General features: G+C 36.9%; 1 protein-coding gene across 3 annotated transcripts in view; it reads right to left on the bottom strand.

Annotated features, from left to right (window-relative positions):
- Positions 1-25,891, bottom strand: part of ZNF292 (zinc finger protein 292) — a 100,747-nt gene that overhangs the window by 38,757 nt on the left and 36,099 nt on the right. The gene's annotated exons all lie outside the window — the stretch shown is intronic.

Here is a 25,891-nt window from a genome sequence, read left to right as displayed (position 1 = left end):
AAACTGTTAACAGTATGAAAAAATGTTAGAGATTACTAATAAAGAAATTAAGATCAAAACAACTTTGAGGTTTCTTCTTATATCCATCAAACTGGCAAAGATGAAAAAAAGCATGAAGTAGTAAATCTTTGAGAGGTTGTAGGGTAGCTAGGCGGAACAGTAGATAAAGCACCGGCCCTGGATTCAGGAAGACCTGAGTTCAAATCCGGCCTCAGACACTTGACACTTACTAGCTGTGTGACTCTGGGCAAGTCACTTAAGCCTCACTGCCCCACCAAAAAAAGAAAAAAAAACAGGTTGCAGAAACAATGGAGGGCTAATACACTATAGACCTGTGAACTGGTCAAATCATTATAAAGGAATTTGAAATTATATAAAGTGAATAAAATGTCCATACTCTTTGATTCTGAGATTCTGCTGCTAGGAATTTACCCCAAAGAGGTCAATAGTAAAATGAAAGGTTCCATAAATACCAGTATATTTATAAAGATTTTTTTTGGTTTTTGTTTTTGGTAGTAGCAAAGAACTGGAAACAAAGTAGATACCCATCAATTGGTTTAAGTTGCAGTACAGGAATATAAGAGAATCTTAGTGTGCTATATAAGAAATAATGAACCTATGTGGTATATGAATGTAAACATAATATTGTGGTATAAGAAATGATGAGCAGGTAGATTTCAGAAACACCTGGAAAAATTTACATGAACTGACATTGAATAAAATGAGCAAAACCAGAAGAACATTATACACAGTAACAGCAACACTGTGCATGCAATGACCAACTATGATAGACTAAGCTCTTCTCAGGAATACAATGATGCAAGACAATTCCACAAGACTCATGATGATTTGAAAATACTCTCCACATCCAGAGAAAGAAATAAAGAGACTGAATACAGATGGAGGAATACTGTATTCCACTTTTTGTTTTTTCTTTCTCATAGTTTTTCCCTTTTGTTATGATTTTTCTTTCATAATATGACTACATTGTATAACCTAGATCAGATTCCTTGCTGGCTGGGGATGGAGTAGAGAAAGAGAAAAATCTGGAACTCAAAATCTTACAAAATCAGTGTTGAAAACTATCTTTACACGTAATTGGGGGAAAAAATAAAATGCTAATTAAAATGTCAAAAAATAAATAATGAATATGAATTGAAGTAATAAGCAGAACTAGGAAAATAAAATACACAATGACAACAACAATGTAAATGGAAAGAACAAAATGGCTTAAACTGAATACTGTAAAATGATAATGACCAAATTTGGCTACAAAGAACTTCCAGAAAACATATATTTTCCCCTTTCTTTACAGAGGAAAGCGACTAAGAATCCCAGTAAAATACTACATATGTCAGACTTTCTTAATGTAATTGTTGGTTAGTTTTTCTCTCTTTTTCTTATAAAAAGCCTTCATTTCAGAGGCTAGTTCAGTATCAAAGTAAATCCTCTACCCCTCTCTGTTATGACATTTTTGTAAATGTTTTATCACTATTGCCCAGTTTTGGTCAGTGAATTCTGCTCTGCTTTCTAATTCATCCTTTTATGACTAGGTCACCTGTCTCTAAGGTAATATCTCTGAGACCTCTGCTGTTTCCTTATCAATCTATCTACAAGCACTAAGCACCTACTATGTGCCTGGCACTGGGCTAGGCAGTCCCTGGGCAAGACTAAAGCAAAAGTATCCCTGCCTCCCAATATCCAACGAGATAATGTGTGTGGAAAACTATCTAAATGCTAGATATGATTATATCTTTAACTTTTTATGGGGGAGACAGCTGCCTGGACTACTTCATAACCAGCTCTACCTTTGCTTATTCTTATCTAATCTCTACAGAACTATTTCTGCCTTCAAGTCTTCTAACTGTTCTTTCTGCTTCTGGTCTGTCCCCACTCTAAGCCATCATCTACACAGATGATAAAAGGATTCTCCTAAATCTTAGGTATAACAAGAGTGATTTCAAAAGATAAAGGAGTTATTTTGATTACATGAAATTGAAAAACTTCTGCAGGACACATTCCCACAAATTAATGCACAGAGGATTAGAAGGAAAGCAAGGAGGGGGATCATCCTCGTATAAAATACTCTTGATAAGGGTCTGGTATTCAAGATAAGACATAGATAGCTAACATAAAGATACAAGGCCAAAAGCCATTCCCCAAAAGATCTGAACTAATAGTTTTCAACTGAAGAATTGTATGCTATTGACAACCATAGTTAAGAATGCTCCAAATCATTAATAAGAGAAATGCCAATCAAAATAACCTTGAAGTTTCACCCCACACTGAACAAATTGGGAAAGCTGAAAAAAAAGATGCAAAGAGTCAGTGTTAGGGGTGGGGCATGAAAAGATAAGATCACTAATGCATTTTGGTGGAGGTGTGAAATTAGCATAACTACTCTGCAAAACAATTTGGAATTATAGTAAAGAAAAGGCTAAAATGTCCATACCCACAGACCCAGAGATTCCACTGCTAAGTACATACTCCAAAGAAGTCACTGATGAAAAGAAAGTCCTTATATAAAGTTCAAAATACTTATAAAAGACTTTTGCGGGGTAACAAAGAACTAGAAACAAAATGGATGCCCCTTACCAGGGAATATCTGAACAAATTATGACACATGAACATAATGAAATATTATTGTGCCATAAGAAACGATGAATATGATGAACAGAGAAGCGTGGAAAGACTTATGAGAACATGAAGTAAGAGTAAAGTAAACAAGACCAGGAAAACAACATATACAATGACTACAAACTATGCAAAACAACTGAAACTGAATATTGTGAAATTACCAAGAAGCATAGTTCCAAAGAAGTATTAAAAAGACATCTCCTCCAGCCTTTGCTGAGGTGGGAGGTCCACAAGTTTTGGAACACTGAATAGAATTTGGAATTTTTCCCCCAATATTTTGGTAAGTTTTGCTGATTTTTTTCTCTTTTTCCTTTTAAAAATATGGTTTGTTATATGATAGGGCTTTCTGGGAGGAAGAATGATGAAGAGGGATATTTAGGTGCTATAAAAATAGTATCAAGAGAGGGCAGCTAGGTGGTGCAGTAGATAGAGCACCAGTCTTGGATTCAGGAGGACCTGAGTTCAAATCTGACCTCACACACTTCACACTTACTAGTTGTGTGACCCTGGGCAAGTCACTTAACCCTCAATGCCCCGCAAAAAAAAAAAAAAAAAAAAAAAAAAAATATATATATATATATATATATATATATATATGGTATCAAGAAAAATTTTGAATTTAACTTTTTTTTAAATTAAAAAATTGTCAGTAGTACCAGATCTTAAACTATATTCTAAGGCAATAATTGTCAAAACTATTTGGTACTGGTCAAGAAATAGGAAAGTAGATCAGTAGAACTGAATACACATTAGCAAATGACAACAGTAACCTTGTGTTTGACAAACATATAGATTTAAGTTTTGGGGATAAGAATTTATTATTTGGTAAAAGTTGTTGGGAAAGCTGGAAAGCAAGTCTGGAAGAAACATAGATCAATATCTTTTTTTGGGGGGGGAAGATGGCAGCACTTGGGCTGTCCTTTTTCAACACGTGCAATTATGTAAAACATTACCATGTTAGTCACTTTGTACAAAAAAACTCGAATAAAAAAAAACATGAAAGAAAAGTGAAAAATTTGGGCTTCAGTCTGTGCTCAATCAATATCAGTTCTTTATTTGGAGGTGGAGGGTATGCTTCATCGTTAGTCCCTACAGTTCTTCACTGAATAATATTGCTGTCACTGTGCACAACATTCTCCTGGTTCTGCTCACTTCACTATACGTCAGTTCATACAAGTCTTTCCAGGCCTTTCTGAAAACATCCTGCTGATAATTTCTAAAAGCACAGTAATATTCCCTCACCATCATATACCACAAATTGTTCAGCCATTTCTCAATTGATGGGCATTCCTTTGATTTCTAATTCTTAGTCACCACAAAAAAGCTGCTATAATTTTGTACAAATAGGTCTCATGATACCTGATCCAGATATAAAGGGAGATATCACAAGAAAATCAGAGAACATGATACATATTACCTATCATACTTATGGATAAGAGAACAATTTATGAGTAAACAAGAGATAGAACATTATGAGGTATAAAATAGATAATTCCTATTACATTAAATGAAAAAGGTTTTGTACAAATAAAACCAACAGAGCAAAGTTAAATGGAAAGCAGAAAATTGGGGGAAGATTTTTTTTATAGACAGTTTCTCCAATAAAGGTCTTATATCTCAAACATATAAAGAACTTTGTCAAATTTATAAGAACACAATTCATTCCCCAATTGATAAATGGTCAAAGGATGTGAACGGGTAGTTTTCCAATGAAATCAAAACCATATCATATGAAAGAAATGCTCTAAATCATTATTGATTAGAGAAATGCAAATTAAAACAACTCTGAAATATCTTATGCCCATCAGATTGATTAAAATGATGGAAGGGGAAAGCAACATGTTGGAAGGGGATATGAAAAAATTGGGACACTAAATTCACTGCTGGTAGAACTGTGAACTGATCCAACCATTTGGGAAAGCAATCTGGAATTATAACTAAAGTTATAAAACTGCATATACCCTTTGGCACAGCAATACCACTATTAGGTCTGTTTTCCATGGAGATCAGGGAAAAAAGAAAAGAACTTATATGTTCTGAAATATTTATAGCAGCTCTTTGTGGTGGCAAAGAACTAGAAACTGAGGGGATGCCCATTGAGTGGGGAATGGCTAAACAAGTTGTAGTCTATGACTATGCACTACTACTGTGTTATAAGAAATTATGAGCTGGTAGATTTTAGAAAAACATGGAAAGACTTGCATGAAATAATGAAGAGTAAAATGAGCAGAACTAAGAGAAAACTGTGCATAGTAACAACAATATTGTTCTAAGAACAAATCTGAATGACTAAAGTCAATTTGAGTACTTTAAATATTCAAATCAACTACAAAGGACCTATGAAGGAAGGTGCTACCTACCTCCAGAAAAAGAGCTAATAGATGATGTATATCATGGTTCTACACACACACACACACACACACACACACACACACACACACACACACACATATATATTTACAGATATATGTATATACATACATACCTACACATATTTGTGTCTAAGAGTGGCCTTCTTTAGGCTGGGATGGGGAGGGAAGGAAAAAATGAACAAAAGAACACAGAAGGAAGCACAGAAAAGCAGGATAGCTTTGAAAACAATTGTGTGGTATTTGTTACATAGTTTTTAAAAAGTGAACATTATGAAACAGAAATCCATCATTTTATATTGAAACTTCTTTATGCTGTGCTATGTACATGGAAATGATCTTTTTTTTGGTCTTTTTGTATTTAAGTTCAAAATGAATATAAATTTTTTAAAAGTGTCTAGAATGTCTGTATCTTTGGCTCAAAGATTCCACTGATAGTCATATACTGCAAGGAGGTTACTATTTTGCTATTTTTTTTAACAGATTAGTTTCAGCTGCATTTTTTCTTATATTTTTCTCTTTTAAATTTCTTGGTTGTAAGTTATACTCTCTGAAATGATGGGAAGGATGTAGAAAAAAATCTAGGCAATGTAAAAAACGTAGGTCTGACCTTGTTACACACCTTTTCATTATCAGTAGTTGCCCTATTAACCAGAGGATGAAATATAAAGCACTTTGGCTTCTAAGACAACCTAGCCATTCATACTTTTCTAGTTTTTGTTTTATTTTGGTTTTTGGGTACTTTATTCCTTCTTATGGATCTACAGTTTGACAATACGGGCCTACTTTGCTGTTCCTTGATTCTGATACTCCATCTTCTGTATGCATACTTTAAAATTTTTTTTTTTAAATTTATTTATTTATTTATTGCTGGGCAGTGGAGGTTAAGTGACTTGCCCAGGGTCACACAGCTAGTACGTGGTGTCTGAGGCCGGATTTGAACTCAGGTCCTCCTGAATCCAGGGCTGGTGCTCTATCCACTGTGCCACCTAGCTACCCCCACTGCATACTTTTTAACTGGCTGTTTCTACATGACTACAAATGCCTTCCTTCATCACCTCCATCTCCTGACATCTTTTAAGAGAGCTCAAAAGTCACTTCTGTAGGAGCCCTTTCCAGGCCCAAGTAAGTCAAATTTTCCCCTCTAAGGTTACTTTCCTTCTTTAACTATTGTGGATATACTTATTTATTTAGATATTTGTTCTGAGTTGTAAGTAAACTTCCTTGAGGACAAGGATTGTCTTCCCCCTACTTTTTTTTTATTCCCAGGGCTTAGTACAATGCCTAGCTATTAAACTGCTAAACTATGGCAAGTCTAGGTCCCTCTTTAATTTAGCTTGTCACAACCTAAATTCTGGTTTTTAATTCACATCAACACATACTACTAAGGACTTATTATATTCGAGGCCTACATGTAAAAAGAGAAAAAAGTAAGCAGTCCTACTATACAAGAGAAGGAGGAAAAACATGCATACATATGAGACAAAGTAAATTGAGGATAGCACTGACAAATGGAGGATGGGAAAGGTAAATTACTAAGGTGACAACTGAGTTCAGCCCTTTGAAGTTCAAGACAAGAATTTGAGACTTGGGGATAACCCCTTTCTTATAGGTACCATCAGGATGTAAGTATATATGAAAGCATAGTACAAGCTATTGAATGAGGCAGTGTGGCATGTTGATATAACAGACAACTGGTCGCAGTATCAGTAAGACATGTGTACAAGTCCAGACCCTGACACATCTTGGCTTTGTGACCCTGAGAACATTATGATCCATCAGAGTACCAAGAAGCTTCCTAAGACCATAAAAAGCAGAACAGTTAGTGATCTGCACTGGTAGAAGGAGTAGCCTCAGAAATTTCCTTCAAGAATGAAATCACAGGTCCGGTCCAAAAGAGATATTTGTAATAGCTATGGGGCAAAAAAAAAGGGTAAGATGGGCACTAGGTGAAAGAAATCTAAGAGTTTTAAGAGACTGAACTAATCTAAGTTACTTTGTCAATTAAACATTCAATATGTGCCTGCTATCTTCAATGAAGTAGACAAAGTACTGGGAATTTTTTTTTTTTGGTGCATCTGTGATTTCATGAGTGTTACTGTACAAACTCCTTCCATCAAGAATGTTAGCAACTTTCTAACTTAAAGATTAAGAGAAGCTACAGACCTGAGTCTTCATACTTGTTGACCTTTCTACAACATTTGACACTGTTGATTATCTCCCTAATTCTGGGTTTTCATGTTACTACTCTGTTGGGGTTCTCTTCATACCTGTAGAAAGGTCTCCTTTGAAGGACCATTACCCATATCCTATCTTTTATACATGAGTATACCTCAGAGCTCTATCCTTGGCCTACTTTTCTTTATATTCACCTGGTGATCTTACCAATGCCCATTAATTCAGCTATCCCTGGTACTTAGAAGGAACTAATAAATGCTTGTTAACTCTTAACTATACACTTAACTTTTTACATATCTAGGCTTCACCTCTCTCCTAAAGTCAAATCCACAATCTCCAAGTACCTGAAGGACACAGGATCATAGCTCCAACTCCCTCATTTTGCCGGTGAGAAAACTGAACCCCAGCAAAGTGGCAGAGCAGGGAACTGAAGCCTGGTTCTCTGACTACAAATCCAGCACTTCACCCAATGCGTCCAAGGAATCTCATTGATTTTTTTTCCTCTTTTTTTCCCCCAGAGCAATGAGGGTTAAGTCACTTGCCCAGGATCACACAGCTACTGTCAAGTGTCTGAGGTAAAATTTGAACTCAGGTCCTCCTGAATCCAGGGCCAGTGCTTTATCCAACTGCACCAGCTAGTTGCTCCCATGTGTCAAAGGAATCTCAAACTCAACATAACCAAAACAGAACTCTTTATCTTTCCCTCAAACCCAACCCTCCCAATTTCCCCATTATGACTGAGGGCACACCACATCCAGTAGTCAACCTTTATTCTTTCCTTTCCCTTATCCCTCACATCCAATAGTTGCCAAGCATCCTGAATGTTCTAACATCTGTGCCTTTTCTTGATTCACATCATAATTTGATCATCTCTTCTTACATAGACTAATGCTTCCTAAGTGGACTCCCTGCATCGTCTCTCCCCTCTCCAATCTATTGTCTATACAGCTCTCAAGCTAAAACACAAGTCTGCCTAAGCCCATTCTTGTGCTTAAGAATATTCACTGATTGGGGCAGCTAGGTGGCGCAGTGGAGAGAGCACCAGCCCTGGAGTCAGGAGGACCTGAGTTCAAATCCGACCTCAGACACTTAACACTTACTAGCTGTGTGACCCTGGGCAAGTCGCTTAACCCCAATTGCCTCACTAAAAAAAAAAAAAAAAAAGAAGATTCACTGATTGTCCAATGACATCAAGATAAGACATAAACTAGTCTCTTTGGCATTCAAAAACCTACAAATCCTGGCTCCTGCCTGACTTTCCAGGTTGAACACTTAGGCTTCAGCCGAAGAGGCAATACAAGCCTCCTTATCTTGCTGTGTGCCTTTTCACAGGTTGTTTCTCAAGCCTGTGATACTCTCCTTTCCTATTCTCTACCTCATGAAACCTCCAGCTTCTCTCAGGGCTTAATTAAAATAGTACTTTCTTTAAGAGGCCTTTCCAAGCTCCACTTCTAAAATCATGGTGTATGTATTTTGTATTTATCCTGCATTTATTTAGCTCTCAATTAATCTCGGGAATATAAGCTCCTTGAGGGAAGGGGCTGTCTTACAAGTTTATTCCTACTGTCCTAAATATATACCTGGCACATTGTAGGTATTTGCTAAATGTGTATTGACTGCTGAATGAATGATCAGGACATCTAGTCCGACTCCCAGGGAAATGGCCAGGGCACTGAGAAGTTAAATGGCTTACTGTACTCACATAAGCAATATGATTACAGGAAGAACTTGAACCCCAGTAAATCTTCCTGACTCCAAAGCTGGCAAAGGCTGCCTATGGCAGTAAATCATGCTACACATCTCAGGTACTGGGGTTATGGCTAAAACAAAATAATCCAGGTTCTTACAGAGATTATTTCCTACTGGATGATTATTCACTTATCCACAAATGAAAAGGAGGTAATCAGATGAAGGAGAACCTGAGATGAGTCATGAAGAAAGATATGGACATGGATGGAAGTTGATAAGGCGATTTGTTTCAGGCACAGGAGGACTACATGACGAAATGTCAGAAAAGCAACCTGGCATTAAAATTAAATTCCAAGGTAGTGAAAACATTTTGATACGTGAAGAGTCAAAATGCCAGACAAAATTAGAGAAATAATATGGATACCCAAAGGTCAGAAGAGGTAGACATGTCAGTTAATTCTTTTAAAAAAAAAAAAAAGGGATCCTTCCTCTACTATCACATCATCAGAGCTGTGAACTCTGTACAGAATTAGTCAAATTAGGAGGAAAAATATTGGACTTTCCTTAAGGATTATCCCAAAAAGTGCTCAGTACCCTGAATAACTGAATGAAGATCCCAGTAGAAGACTTTATGTATGGCTCATCAGTTGAAGTATAAAGACACTTTGCACAGGATATGACAACAGGCATATACCATGCATGGAAATATCAGGTAGAAGGCCTTGATATAGAAAGATTCTTGGTTCTAGGACTGGAACACTAAGGAATAATCATGCTGCGCTCTTTAGGATTTGGGATTATCAAAGCTGTTTGCTTATTTTTCCTTTCTCTTTTAATAAAACTATAATAAATACATGTAGCCAGCATATGCCAGCAAAAATGAGATCATAGCAGGGCTGTACAATGGAAAGGTTTTCCCCAGGTTTCTGGGTGGAGGTTTAATTGAAGTGTCACCTCACACAGTCCCCATTTCCCACCTTCACTGTGGCACAAAGTATCAGACACAAGGGTTACAGATAGAGGCATCACTCCATGTTTGTTACTCCCTTGTCCTTTAGTAATAAATAAAAACAAGACAGTCTTATCCTTAAAGACAAAGACTTATAGTGCTAATGCCCTTCGTGAAACCCCCAAAGACCAGCTACTTCAGCTGTTTTGGTATTTTCTAAACAAGAGTCATGATACAAAAAGTTCACTAATAAGGGAAATGGGTTTAAGATTAGTAGCTACATTCTGAGAAAAAGGAGAGAGGGAGGGAGGGAGGGAGAGAGAGGGAGAGAGAGAGAGAGAGAGAGAGAGAGAGAGAGAGAGAGAGAATGTGTGTGTGTGTGTATGTGTGTGTGCATGAGAGACCACAAGAGTAATCAGTTAGTGGTCCAATGTCAAATTGGTAGGTGTCTCTGCAATGGATTACTCCATAGATCTGCACTTGGTCCTAGGTTGTTCAGAATTTTTTCACTAGGGTGAATAAAAGTAGAGAGGATATGCCTATCAAATTTGCCTATTATACAAATCTGGGAGGGATAGTTAACATGGATGAAAGGGTCAGAACCCCCAAAACTTTTCACAGCTAAGAGTGGGAGTTCTTAACTTTTTTTGTGTCATGGCCCCCTTTGGAAGTTTGGTGAAGCCCATGGATTCCTTCTCAGAATGCTGTTTTAAAACACATTAAAATAAAACATAGTTACAAAGGAAACCAATTATACTGAAATACAGTTATTGAAGGATTCTAATTGCTACAGTATAGCAAAGACACTGATAAGCTTGAAGGGTATCCAGAAGGGCAACCAGAACGGTGAAGGTCTGAGTCCACATTATATAAGAATTGGTAGAAGGAAATGTTACCATTTAATATACAAATGACAAGACTCTAGGGTGATAAGATAGCCATTTTAAGGCTGCCAAGGAGACTGGGATTTCAATTTAATCTATGTGGTCCTGAAGGGCAAAACCAGGAACAATAGTTAGAAGCTGCTAAGAAGTAAACTCAGGGGGCAGCTGGGTGGTACAGTGTATAAAGCACAGGCCCTGGATTCTGGAGGACCCGAGTTCAAATTCTGCCTCAGACACTTGACACTTTAGCTGTGTGACTCTGGGCAAGTCACTTAAGCCTCATTGCCCTGCAAAAAAAAAAAAAAAAGTAAACAGGCTTGTTGTCAGGAAAAACTTCTGAAGTAGAAGCTAGGTGACTATCTGTTAGGGGTTTACTCCTGGGGTGTGAATTGCATAGACACTGAGGTACTTCCCAACTCTAAATTCTCTAAAGATTCCTGAGTAGGGAAAAGTTAATTCCTCTTAATAATTGCTTTTCAGGATGGCAATTGATTCTTTACCTCTTCCCTTAAGTCCCAGGAGAGGTGGCCTATAGTAGTGGATATAACACTAGACTTATGAATTAGGAAGAGCCAAGTTCAAATCCTACCTCAGACACTCATCAATTGTTAAGAGTGATAGCAACAGCCCCAAAGGGTTGTTACTAGGTTGAAGGGGTGGGACAGGAATTAGGAAATATTTCATCCAAGAGATGGTGCCTGAACTGAAATTTGATGAGAGGGGAGTCTATCAGTCAGAGGTTCTTTTAAGAAAGTACATTCTAAACATGACAGACAGTGCAGAAGCAGAGATAGGAGATGGAGTGTTGCGAGTGAGGATAGAGTGAAGGGCTGGTTTAGCTGGATGTAATGCCTAACAAGACTAGAAAGGTATGTTCAGATCAGCTGCTGCCCTAGCCACCCCTACTCCCACCTCCATCCTCTGCTAACCATGAGAAATCCTAGGTCCTCTACGGCAGACATGTCAAACTTGGGGGGGAGCAACTTAAAAACCACCAATAAAACTCCCAAGTGTGGCCTGAAATAAATCAAAATGTTTGACAAATAAATACTATATAACACAGATAATGCTAATTTTTGGTTTTCAGAGTCAACTTGTCCTGCATATCTGTTTGAATTTGATACCACTCTTTGGAATTGTCCACTAAGCTATATACCTCAAGGAATCTTTCTGATGACTAGATTTTAAGCCTCTGCACCTTAAGTCAATCAGCATATCCAAGCAATCTTACCCAGCCCAGGGTAAGTAGGATGACATGCATCCTTGATTCCCATCTCCTGTCTTCTCCAGAAGGTTGCCACCACTACTACCTCCCTCCCCCCCAACTTAAATCACTATCTGATTTCTTCCTTGCCACCTACAAATATGCTCAAGTCTCCCATTCTTTAGAAAATCCTCACTTGATCTTATCATCTTCACCATAATCCTACAGCCCTACTTCTTTTCAGGCCAAACTCCGTGAAAAACCTACCTAAACTTAATGTTTCTACTTCCTCCTCTGAACTCCCCACTATCTCTCTTCTAATTTCATTATTCAACTGAAATTGTTCTGTCTACTTGCCAATGATCTCTTAATCCCCAAATCTAATGATTTCTCAATCCTTAACCTCCTTCACCTCTCTGGAAAATCTGACATTGTTGACCTCTCCGGGGTTGTCATGCTACGTTGCTCTCCTCATTCTACTTTGTGGATTCATCAACCATGTCATACCCAACTTGTGGGTGCACCACAAGGGTCTGTTCTGGGCCATTTTTCCTTTCTATCTTTACGCTAGTTTGGTGACCTTACCAGCCACTGTGGTTACAATGACCACCTCTATGCAGATGACTCCCAGGGATACATACCCAGCCCTACTCTCTCTCCTGTGCTCCAGTCGAGTATGATAAACTGCCCATTGGAACATTTCTACCTGAATGTCTCACAGGCACCTCAAACTAAAAGATGTACAAAACAGAATTTATCTTTCCCCTCAAACCCATCCCTCCCTCCAAACTTCTCTATTACTGTCTAGAGCACCAAGATCCTTCTAGCCACCAAGGTTTGCAACATTAGTATCATCCATCATTCTTCACTTGCCAGTCAACTATCAAATCTTTTTTTGTCTCCATATCTCTCACATGCATTCTCCTCTTCACTTATACAACCACAATCCTAATTCAGGACCCTATCAGTTTTTGCTTGTACTTGGAATAAGCTTTCTGCTCTCCTTCCCTCAAGTCTCTCTCCATACCAATCTATCCTCTACACAGCCATTAGTTTTCCTGAAACTCAAGTGTGATCATGTCAATACCCTGCCTCCCCGCCCCCCCAACCACAAGCACCCTATTACCCCCAGGATAAAATGTAAATTTCTACAGTTGACATTTAAACTTTTTATTACCAGTCCCTTCCTACTTCCCAGTATTCTTATATATTATTCTCCTCCTTGCACTCTATGATATAGCCGTACTGTTACTCACTGTTCTGCATACACAATAGTCCCATCTCCATGCCTTTGCACTGACTGTTCCCTATTGCCTAGAATGCAATCCTTTCTCACTTATACCACTTGGAATCCCTAGTTTCCATCAAGACTCATCTTAACTTCCAACTTTTAGATGAAGCCTTTCCTGATTCTCCCGGATGCTTGTGCACTCCTCCAAAATATCTTTTATTTATTGGGTACATAACACCCCCCACTCCCCCCTCCACATTCATATATGTAAGCTCCTTATAAGGACTTTACTTTTGTCTTTGTATCTCCATTACTTATAGTAGTACAATACACATGCTACATGTGTTTAACAAATGTTTCTTCATTGACTGGATAAAAAAAAAAAAAAAAAGATTGTGTTAAAAGAATTCAGTGGAAAAAAATGATCACTGTGGCCCAGAGTAGCCAGAGAAGCTTTTGTAGCTGGAAATGAGGGAGAGGTAGGTTTGGTTTGACAGGGAATGGATAACAGTTATAGGGATGGGGAGTGAATACCATGAACAACGGCACAGGCAGAAATGTGCCCAACTGGTGGAAAAGATAATAAAATAGCTAATCTTAAAAGGCATACGTAGTGGGAGATGAAGTTAATCAAGTGAGAAAGGACCAGTTCTTAAAGGCTACTGAATACTAAGTTGAGGACTTTAGATTTGACACTTCAGTGAATATGATCTCATCAATGGGAGCATATTCTTTCTATCAGTGAAGACTAGCAACCCATAATGCTTTGTTATACTGAATGTCCATGTTTTTCTATAGATTCTTCACAGAGGATATATAAAACACGATGGGCACCTTTCTCTTGGTCTTTTATATTTCATATGCGCTAGTGAAATGCTCAGATTGTCTGTTCAATGACTAGTTTTTATTTCATGCTTAGCCCACCTATCTCCCCCCTCCAATCATACATTTCCTCAATGATTCCTCTTCTGCAATTCCTTACACACAGGTAATCACTAATTACTAGTCCATATGACCCATTTTCACTTTAATGAAATCTTTATGAGAAAACTTTACATGATTATTAAGGGCATCCTCCTGGAAAACTAGAGAATAAGGCAAGTCTTTGCAAATGATTATCTATAAAAGACAACAGCTTTATAGATAGGACAGTTTTAAATAGTCTTAGAGCAAGGGTTCCTGAAGGTCCATGACCCCAAAAGGATTTGTAAATAGATTTCAAGGGGTTATGAAACTGGTTGGGGAAAAATACAACTTTGGTTTTACTAACAACTACTGAAATATAGAATTTTCTTTAATTATGGATATAGGCAACAAATATTATTTTGAGAAGGGGTCAACAGACTACCAAAAGCATCACCCACAGCACAAAAAGGTTAAGAAGTTTCCTTACAACAAGGAATCGTTTATAACTATGTTAAGATCCTCTATGATTTCTGAATAAATGCAAATAGAGGGACTTATTCAATAACACTGATTATAAAGGTAAAATGAATCATAAACTGGGGAAATGTATGCTCACAAAATATCTGTGACTATCATGTAAGACATCTTGGGCTAGGATCAAATGGACTTGATGCAATAGGAAACATAACTATTACAGGTTTTCAAGCAGATAAAGCTCCATACAACTAACTTAATTAAGGCTTACAAAGTACATTCATATCTTATTTAAGACTCACAACAACCTTATGGAATAGGTGGCTAATATACCTCTAGTTTACAGATGATTTAATTCGAGGTTTAGAAATCATTGTGCAATTTACTCAGGTTTACCTCTTGGGGGGGGTGGGAAGCAGTGATAGAAAGTTTTTTATTTGTGGCAGCAACATATAAGATTAAAAAAAACAAAACTAGGGTTAGGGAGAGCAGTTAAGAGTCTATTGAAATACTCAGTATTAGGTGAAGAAGCTCTATAGGAGGAAAAGAAAGAGTGAATCAGTATGATTCTGTGGAGCAGAGTCAACAAATTTCTGAAATAAAACCTCTTAGTTTTATTATAGTGATAAGCAAAATTAATTCCATAGGAGTATACAAATTATTTTTACTCTGCACTGGTCCAAATATAAAGCCTTTTTCTACCTACATATAATCTATAATCAGTGCTGTGTTTCAGTTGGCATTTTTTTCAAAGACATCATTTCATGGGTGCTGTCTATATCCAAAAATAAAATAAAATAAAATCAATGAACTAAATGCTGAGGTTAAGATAAAGCAGTATGGGTAAAACCTGAATGTTTCTAAAGTAATTGAGACAAAACTTATACTATCATTAGTATCTATTCAAATAGTATAGAAATTCTAGGGATTTTTGTTGTCATGGTTTGCAAACAGTGTAGAAGTCTAGAAGCAGTCCTTGCATATTATATAACATACTACAGTACTGTTTGCCATATGGAACTGGATAAAGTATGATAAATAGTGGGGGGCTCTAGAGAACAGAAATAGGAGGCTCAAGATATTCAGAATCCAAATTTTTTAAGTACTTGAGAAAATGTTTTATTAAATAATTTAAAATTAGGCTATCCACAGATTGTATGCCAAAGCACTTTCAAGTGGCACAAAGTATATTTAGTCAGATTTCTAAAGCTCAAAGGCCCTACAATCCAATCTCATTTTATAAAGAAACCTAGGCAACTAAGTGGCTAATGACCTAGTCACATAACTAGATAGTGACCGAAACCAAGGTCTCTAAAACCCCCAAAGTCCAAATGTTCTTCCTTACCATACCACATGACCCACCTACTCAAATAAATCCGTTCTAATGTGTCAATGAGTCATGGTTGCTTTTTATCCTATAGATTCTTAGCGCTCTATAACGCTAAGGTACGTCCTAAGATATACTTGGAAGAGAAACTTCCAAGAGTCATCACCTGAAAAACACATTGTACTCTTTGCTTCTGTTGCTGTGCCACAGCAGGAAAGAGATACTCCACAGAGAAGAGACCACATAAACAGTTTTAATGACACTCAGTAAGATTATGGAAAGCCGTCCCACTAACTTCCACACTAAAAACCTCAAACAAATACTATTTAAACACTGACTGTGTTGTGTATAAGCCAATGTGCTTACAATGGTCAGAAAATAAGAATCCTTGTCTTCAGAGGGGCTTATATTTATTGGCAAGATAGATCATATACAGATAAGCAGAGATACGAGGCAATCTGAAGAAGAGAAGACTAGATATACTGGCAGGTAGAACAGATGTGATACTTGAACCAAATCTTGAAAGTAACACAAGGATTCTGAGAAATGGGAAAGAGTGGACTCATTCAAGGTCCTGGGGTCTTAGGGGGAAGGGACCTCATGCAAATGTTTAGAGACAGAAGACTGCATATCAATTTTGGGGAATAAGTTGGTATTCTAGTTAAACTGGAACAGTGTGATAGGGAATGATATGAAATAAGGCTAGAAATGTTGGTTGCCAACAGATTATGAAAGAATTTAAATGCTGGGGCTCAGAAATTCATATTTAATCAAATGAGAATGTATGAAAAGCACTTTGCAAACCTTAAAGCAGTATATAAATGTCACCTTTAATTATACTGAATTTTTTTTTTAAGTGAAGCAATTGGGGTTAAATGACTTGCCCAGGGTCACACAGTTAGTAAGTGTTAAGTGTCTGAGGCCAGATTTGAACTCAGGTACTCCTGACTCCAGGGCCGGTGCTCTACCTACTGAGCCACCTAGCTGCCCCTCACCTTTAATTATAAAATCACAGAGGCAAGAGGGGAACCACTTAAGGTTTTAGAAGAGAGGCATGACAAGGTCTGATTTGCACCTTAAAATTATTTTGACAGCTATGTGTATGATAGATTGTTAAGGTGATATAGGAGGTTAATACTAGTTTAGGAGAAAGGTAAAAGGCAAAAGGCACATCAAGTATGATGACTGCTGTGAGTGGAAAGAAGGGGAAAGATGCAAGAGATGTTGTAGCACAGACAGGACTAGAAAGGATTGAAAAAACATCCAGTTTGTCCTTGGAAACAAACTTGTTTTGAAGAGTGAGGGAGAGAGTCAAGGATGGTGGTGGTGGTGGTGGTGGTGGTAGCTGATATTTATACATTATTGAATTATAGCCTAACAATCCTGAAATGTTATCACCCCTATTTCAAAGATGAGGAAACCAAGACTCAAAGAAGTTAAATGACTAAGTCAGAATCACATAGCCATGCCAGAGGCAGGATTTGAACCCAGATCTTCCAAAATCCAAGTCCAACACTCTATTCACTTAACTATACTGCCTTACAAGTATAATACCACGATTAAAACTGGGAACATAATGATCTCTTTGAGAAAAATGGAAAAGTTTGGTGGAGGCAAAGGTTTAGATGGGAAAATAATGAGTTGTGCTAGACATGTTGAACTTGAGATGCAGGTAGGATACATAGACGGAACTCTACAGGAAATAGATGTCTGGGAGTGGAATTCAGATTAGGGATGGACATTTAGATTGTGAAGACATTGACAGAGAGATGAAAAGTAAACCCACAAGAGAAGATATGTTCACAAAGGCAGAATATAGAGGGAAGGGGGATCAGGGCAGAAGCTTGGGGGACACAGGGAAATGGATGCATCAGCAAAGGAATCTAAGAAGGTAGTCAAATTAGTAGGAGAAGCAGCATAGAATATCGTTACAAGGAAGAGAGAGTACCTAGGAGGACAGAGTAGTCAACTGTGGCAAAAGCTACAGACAATCAAGTCTGAGAAAAAGCCACTGAATCTGAGAGTTAAAAGATCATTTTGAAACCTATGAAATGTACCTGGCTTGGCTATGTTTTCCTGGTATCTCTCTCTCAGGGCAGCCAATAACCTATGGGATAAAAACTCAGGGTCTCTTCTCCCATGAGGATTTTGTGTCTTTTAAATATCTCATCCCTAACTGTACTTGTTTTAAATAGTTGATTTGAAGGCACATTTTGAGGTGCCTGCCCAGGTGTCAGAGCTGCTAATTACACACAAAATTGGAAGGCAGTTGCAGTACAGAAGAGGAAATGGAAGGTAAATTATGAGGGGTTGAGTCAGTGGGTGGTGAATGTCTGCACTTTTTACTTCCCTGATCTCTGGTCCCCAATCTAAGGTATAAAAACTATTGAACCTTTCTGGACTCTGAGATGAAATGGCACCCATATTTCAAAGACACATAGTACCAGAAACCAAACAATCCATTTCCCTTGTGCATACTTTGTCATTTTCACAGTCTTGGTGCCATTTCCTAGCTTTTTTTTTCTTTCTCCTTGTATGTCATCTATACACAATATACTCCAGGGTATATTTACAAGGGAAAAAATATATACAATTCAGAAATAGTATAGCAGGGCAGGGTCCTCCTAAGTACCCATACAATCAATCAACACATTTATTAAGCACCAATTTTGTGTTAGACATCATGCTAGAGGTTAGAGAGATAAAGACAGAAACAGCATTTGTTCTCAAGGGGTTTACATCCTATTGGAGGAAAACAAATCATATATGTATATACATATACAATGTAAATCCATGCTATGGGGGTTGGCAGCACTAGTTGGGGGGAAGGAAGAGAAGGGTGGATTAGGGGAAGGGCCTAATGTAGAAGGGGGGGGTCTTTGAGCCAAGCTCAAATGTGACAGAAGGAGGGAGCACTTTCCAAGGTGGGGGGGAAGGGCACAAGTAGGAAGAATGGAGAAATCTGTTTGGTCCCAAATTAGGTTCCTAAGCCTTTGCACCCAATGTTCCCCTGAGCAGTAGTAGTCCCACTGGGTCTTCCACCTTGTAGCTCCAGATAAATAAGATTATCCCAGCAGAACACACCCATGTCCAAAGTGAGGATTTGTCTCCCCTTTACTTGTTTAAAAAATTACATGTGTGTACATGATCCCTTATCTCTCCAACAACAAAATGTAAGCTCTACGAGGGACAGGAGCTATTTCATTTTGCTTTTATATCTCCACTGCTTTTATTAGGTGCTTAATAAATGCTTGCTGACTTGACTCAAATCTAATTTTCCTCTCGACTAACCAAAGAGCTTCCTAATGGTATAATGACCTCGTAGTTAGTGGGCAACCTATAATACCATAAGCTCACTACACTAGATCTGGAACTTCAATTCTGCTATCAAGGGAAAGACAAGAAAATACAAACAATTAAACAGGACCATTCCCATAACCCAAAGACAATTTAACCCAACACACGGAGGCCACAACTCTAATCCCTTTCTTTCAAAAATACCATATTTTAAAAGTGCTTTATAAAGCAAATGATCCTTTTAATAAAATTCTTTTCTCCATTTTAGCCTTTAAAATAACCCTTAATCCCTAAGTAGTACTAGGGTAGCAGTTTTAAATTCTAATCAAAGATGCAATATTTAAATGTAAATACATGCTTTGTACACCTAGCCTTTAGCATTTTTTTCCCATTTTTGTTCACAATTTCTGAATGGAGTTGACATCAGCAAGAGCTGTGGACCAAATGTTTATGTATGGAGTGTGTGAATATGGAGGATGGGAATGGTAACGAGTAAACAGTAGTCAAGCAACATGAGAGAACTGTGAGGTATCCAATCCAAAGCACCACAACCTCAGTCAGAAGGCATCCTTGAGGTCAAATCCAACTTCCTCTTTAATATGTTAATCACTTAAATGACATAAGACCAGTAACTGCCAAACCTTTAAATGAACACTTCCAGTGACAGAACTCAAGACATTTCTTGAGGCAAAGGAAGGAAAAGATATTATATTTGTACTCTACAAACTGAGCAAAAAGAATAGTGACTTTTCATCCTTTGGGCAGGCATATGTTTATATGCATTAAAGATATTTGCCATTCCCATTTCCTCTATTCTATCTCATATAATCATAACAGGAGAATGCACTGGGTTCGTGGACAGAAGTCTTGCTTTATGACTTTGGGTAAATCTCTTTACTCATGGACCCAATTCTGTCTGCAAAATGAAGGGTGAGGTTACATGATTTCCAAGCTCTCCAACATTAAGTCTAAGAGCTTCCCAAATATGTCAATACATACATGGTACAAGAAACATTTAAAGATAAACTTGAACACAAAATTTAGTTATTTGTAAATTAATACTTTATTGAAAGACAAAATAAATGAGGCATGTGCAAAAAAAATGTTTATGGAATAGATGCCATTTCCCCAACATCACAAAAGCAGTTGTTTCTCAACTAAGAAGTGGAGTTTAACAAATAATATAATCCTCTCTCAACTGAAGGTAATTCAACTACTACGCTGCACAAACTTCATCTTAAATGTTATTATCCTGGAGAGGACTTAGAACTTCAAAGTATTCTGGTCATTATAATTCTGCCAAGTTTTGGAACAAGCAAATAAGAAAAATGATTTTAAATTTAATTCTTACAATCCTAATTAACCCCCTTGTCCCTTTCGTAATACTGCACAACAACCATTGCCCCCTAAAAGTTGTTCCTCCTTAACTTTTCCCAGATAACCCTAAAGGTGGGAATAGTCTTTTCTGTTGGTGCTGCAGAAAGTTGATTCTGGAGTATATACTATGATCTTATGAACGCTATGACTAGCAACTTTAATGGATGAAGCCTCTCCTTTGGGTTGTGGCTCACAATGAATCCTGCAAAGACAGAAAAAGAAAAGCAAATTACTAGGATACCAATTATGTGTACTTATGGTATAAAAATTTAAGCATTATGGATATTAGATGATATTAAAAACTATCCTTTAGGAGGTTCACCCTATTCAAAGATTCTTCATCCCTAGGCATTAATTGTGAGACATCCCAAAAATAATGGAAAATGAAGTCATCAATGAAAGACAGTAGGCAATTTATTTCAATATTGAGAATTTGGGGGAAGAAGAGAAACCCAAGGGAAGACTTAAAAATGTATACTCTGAGATAAAACTCCAGAAGAGCTCACCACAAAAACAAAAACAAAAAGCCCAACCAACACACTCACATGAAATTTATTCTTTAAGCAAACGCTCCTAGATGACCTGCTACAACATAAATACAATATTATATGCTATTTCAAGGGATTGAGTAGCAAGGTTACTAGATCTGGAGCTACGTGTGGCCACGTGAGTTCTTTGGTTAGCAGACAGCAAAGCTGCCATCATTTACTAGACTGGTAAACTATTGGAAAACAACAAAAAAAACCCTTGTGTGATCAGGGGCCAGAGTTAACAAACTTTCTAAAGTTGAAGTTAAGAAATCAGATGGAACTAGCAACATCTGCTGTTAAGTGTTTAATGAAGTATAGGTTTGTTTTAATTATTTGGTCAAGTATACTTTTCACTGAGTGGGTTAAAGGCATTCACTGTAAAAGTCAATTCCTATTGCAACAGGATAAGCTTGGGTTAGACTAATAGATTAATGTCCTTATCTATAGGAAATAGAAGCAGCCCACCCACTCATACTCAACCATTCATTATAAATGTCTAGTTTTTCTTTGCTCCAACCCTCTTCACTGCCAGTTTCTGCCATGGGAGTTATGGTGAAAAAACCTGGAGAATCTGAGTTTGGAAATGGAAGAAACCAAGCTGTGAAAAGTACATATAGCTCAGATTACAGTAGGGCTGGCCTCATACTCAAATATAATTTTCCCTAAAATTAAATAATAAAAAAAAGGAACTTTGTTAATGTATTTTAGATTCTCTCAGTTATAAACTGATTTAGATTGACGAGTACTTTAAAAACAAAACAAAAGCCTAAGGGTCAGGGCCAGTCACCCATACATTAATGTAAATACTGTTTCCCTCCTGAAACCAGAAAGCCTCACCAGAACTGGGGGGCGGGGGGGGGGAGAAGAAAGAAACTTTAACGGAATGGGAGGGGTCCTTTTGAAGCCTATAGAAATAAAATATCAAATTGGGCCACAGGGACAGCTTATAGAACCCCTAACCTTGTATTAAAAGTGCTGTAAACAAATATGACAATCAGGTTAAGATTACTACTTTATATATAGTAGGGCAGGCCTATGTGAAATGATGAAGTGGGAGGGGAGGAGGTATGAATCAGATAGTAGTCCTACTGGACTTACTAGTAGTTACAGTAGTCCAGAAATGGAAGTGGAAAGATGCTAAAAAGAAATTTTTACTTCGAAATAGAGCTGACCCTTCAACACTCCATGACTGTTCCAAGGGATTCAGAACTTGAGTTGGTTCTGGTATATTATAGATTAGATAGACTTTTGAGATTTGGCCAGTTCTCCCACCAATGATTTCAAATATCACTTCTACAGAGAAAATGTGTTCTAGGATGCAAAAACCAACTTATCATACAAACTTCTGGAACACAAACTGTAAGGTGAGGGCTATTTCTCTTAGCAAATTCATTTAGGGCCCTAGTTGTCATTTTGTCAACTATAATCCTATTTCATAGATACTTATGGTATTGTAGAACTAGAAGAGGGCAGTTAGGTGATGCAGTGTACCAGACCTGGAGTCAGGAAGACTCCTGTTCTTCAGTTCAAATCTGGCCTCAAAAACTTACTAGCTGTGTCACGCTGGGCAAGTCACTTAATCTTGTTTGCCTCAGTTTCCTCATCTATAAAATAACTTGGAGAAAGAAATGACAAACCACTCCAGTATCTTTGCAAAGAAAACCCCAAATGGGGTTATGAAGAGTTCAGATATAAACAAAATTACTTATCAACAAGAACTGGAAGAGACTTATTTTATTACTTAGTCCAACCTCCATCTTTTAACTAAGACTATATAGGTTAAATGACCTGCCCACGGTCACAAGACTAATAAAACAGGCAAACCAGAATTCAAACCCAGGTCTCAGGAGTCCCAGCTCAGAACTCTTTTTGCTATGAGCTGTCTCTAATGGAAATCTCTTTAGTTTATTAGACATCACAGCCTTTCTTAATAAGAGATCATATTTGAATTTCTAAGTGGAGCAAAATTTCCTCCTAAATGACGGTTCTCAGTAAGGTACAAGTCTGCAAGCTAACAAATCATTATTTTCCACAACAAACCCTAACGAATTTACTAATGGCTGTTTTTTGGACCTTGACTCAAGTTCAGAAATATCATGAAGTATGTCACTGCTAATCTTCATCAATGATTAACAAATAAATATATCATGCCTGTTGTAATACTTCTGTTAGGAATCTACAAGCTTCCTAACCAAGCAAGGATTAAATGTAACTAAAATGTATAAGATTTGCTTTGGGAAAATGTAAGTGAACAGGCAAAATTTATCAGCAAAATTTGATATTTTGATAGACTAAAAACATCTTATGAGGACAATTATCATTAAAAAAACCTACTCTGCCAGATATCAATACAGATGCATTCTACCCATTCACTAATTTTAGGGCTATCAACCAATTCAATAACATTAGCCATTAGTTCAAAATGTCTCCATCATTTCTATAATCCTAATATAGCAACCGTTGATTTAAAAAAACACAGTAATACCAAATGCTATTTCCTTAAAAGAAAATTAAAATCAGAGATCTTTTCCCCCCCAATGTTAAAATAAATATAGGATCTATATTAAGTACAATACCTTCAGATAATGAATGGGCTTTCAGATGACTCTCTTCACTAGCCTCTGGCTCCAGGTTCCTCTCCTCTTCGACTAAAGCAAAACTTAGCAATGTTATATCTGAGCATCTGACAATGCAAAGCAATATAGGCTATTTTTGTCCCCCAAAATAGTATGTAGGACTGTTTTTAAAAATTAAGTAGAGAGATTTGCTTTACTCCTCCCATATACTTTGGCTTGAGGACAGAGCAGGTGAGAACAAAGTTAACTGAGATTAATCATCTACTGTTTTGAATGAAATCTGTTCTCATCAATCCAGTAAGACCTAAAATCTCAATATAATTCTGATGGTGAAATGATTCTTCTCTTGAATTCTAATTCAAGAGAATTAGATGCCAAATATTATTAAGATGCCGAAGCTAGTTTTATGATGTGTATCTTTGTAGAAAAAGTTTAGAGTAGGGAACACTAAAATAAGAAGTGGAAGAAATAAGTGCAGTAATTGCTGAATCTGAAAATCTTATCAGGGATTACCAGGGTATTAACAGAACATTGCAATGTTTTCTGTATTGACATAACTTACTTGGAGCCTACATACATACAAACACACATACACACACTCAAACTAGTTAAAGGAATCCTACAACATTTCAAAAGGTTATTAAGATATTAATGTAGTAACAGAAAACAGTAAGAAAAAGGTAAAAAATACAAGCAAACCAGATGGCTAAGTAGACAGTTTGCTAAGTTAGTAGTGTTCATTAAATTAATCATATGGAATGTAATATCAATAGCAACATTTCCTCTCCCCCATCCTTCTTCAGCCTTCTCCCCTCAGGAAAACGTCTTATGTAATAAAACTGTGTCATCTGAAAATTTACTCAAACTAAAATTGGAAATTGTCAAAGCAATAGTCTTATTTACAAGTAGGCAAAACAAATAATACTGTTTCTGAGAAATTTTACTTCTATATTTCCTGACTATTAAAATTAAAATACAATGAATAATTACTGAAAAATTCAGATATTATTTGTCATATATTTCTTCAACCCAAATACATGTATTCAGAATCTTATTAGCATTTCCTTTAAAAATCACTTAGCTCTACAGATAAAATCTCATTAAAACAGCATTTTTTTACATTAAAACTATTTTTCATTTACTGCCAATGGATTATCCATACTAATAAAGGCTTCTGTATTAAAATGACACTACCTCTTGCATACAAAATGGAATCCAGAACATATTTTAAGTTATTTTAACATAATGTTCAGGGACCTTAAAAAAACAGTAAAGTAGGACCAAATCAAACCAATGCTTTTTCTATGGGAAATGTGAGTTTAATTAAGAATGACTGACAGATATGAAAACAAAAGAAAACCAAAAAAGCAGTTGTGTACAGAAAGACCAGACTGCTGTCACTTCTTCTGTGCATACTAAGATTGAAAGATTAAGCTAAGAACTGCTATCTAATGGTGAGCCTCAAACAAGTAATCTGGACTTTGTGTAGGCATTCACTTTATATCACTACTTGAGATTTTACTTTATTTAGACATTCCTCCTTATATAAATGGTTATCTTTTTATCTTTATGCACCTTGATGCATTTTCATGCCAGATTTTAGGTCAGATTTTCAAACTATACCTGAACATTCCATCTTTCATGTGTGAGAATTCCTCTAGTGACCTAGCTGTGTTCTTATCTGGAGCCTGTTGGGACCAATAGCACACATCTGTAAGGCTGATCGCTACATTACAAATCAAAGCTGTGACAACATAGAGAGAGATAAGATGGCTGGCCTATGTAGGAAATGAACCACAATCCTGACCTATCAACACTTAGTGCTAATCAACTATGCTAAAATGATAGTTGTACTTTGTTGAGCAGTTACAAATTTACAAAATATAATGTTGTACCACACTTTCTCACTCAAAAATACACTTGTGCTATACTCCCATTATAAAGAACTCAATTAATTTGTCATGAGCTTTTCACTTGTTCAAATCACTGTTTTACTCACCAAAGAAAAAACTTTCTAATTGCATTTTTCTCAGAAAAACTGACAATAATTTTCCACTAACGTTACAAAGATTCAGAAACTTTGATGGAGAGACATTACATGTCACTTGCTCCCCACCATGCACAATGAGTTTAGGGATTTACTTTCAGTTCCTATAAAAAGTATAGGATTAAAAACGACTGTAGAATTTTCATTTGTTAATCACTATACAGAGGCTGGCCATGGTGGATAATATATACGCCTTGAAAAAAAAAACTATGCCAA

Source organism: Dromiciops gliroides, chromosome 4 (genome assembly GCF_019393635.1).
Source record: "Dromiciops gliroides isolate mDroGli1 chromosome 4, mDroGli1.pri, whole genome shotgun sequence".
Lineage (NCBI taxonomy): Eukaryota > Metazoa > Chordata > Mammalia > Microbiotheria > Microbiotheriidae > Dromiciops > Dromiciops gliroides.
The sequence above is the reverse complement of the archived record's forward strand: the minus strand, read 5'-3'. Positions and strand labels throughout refer to the sequence as shown.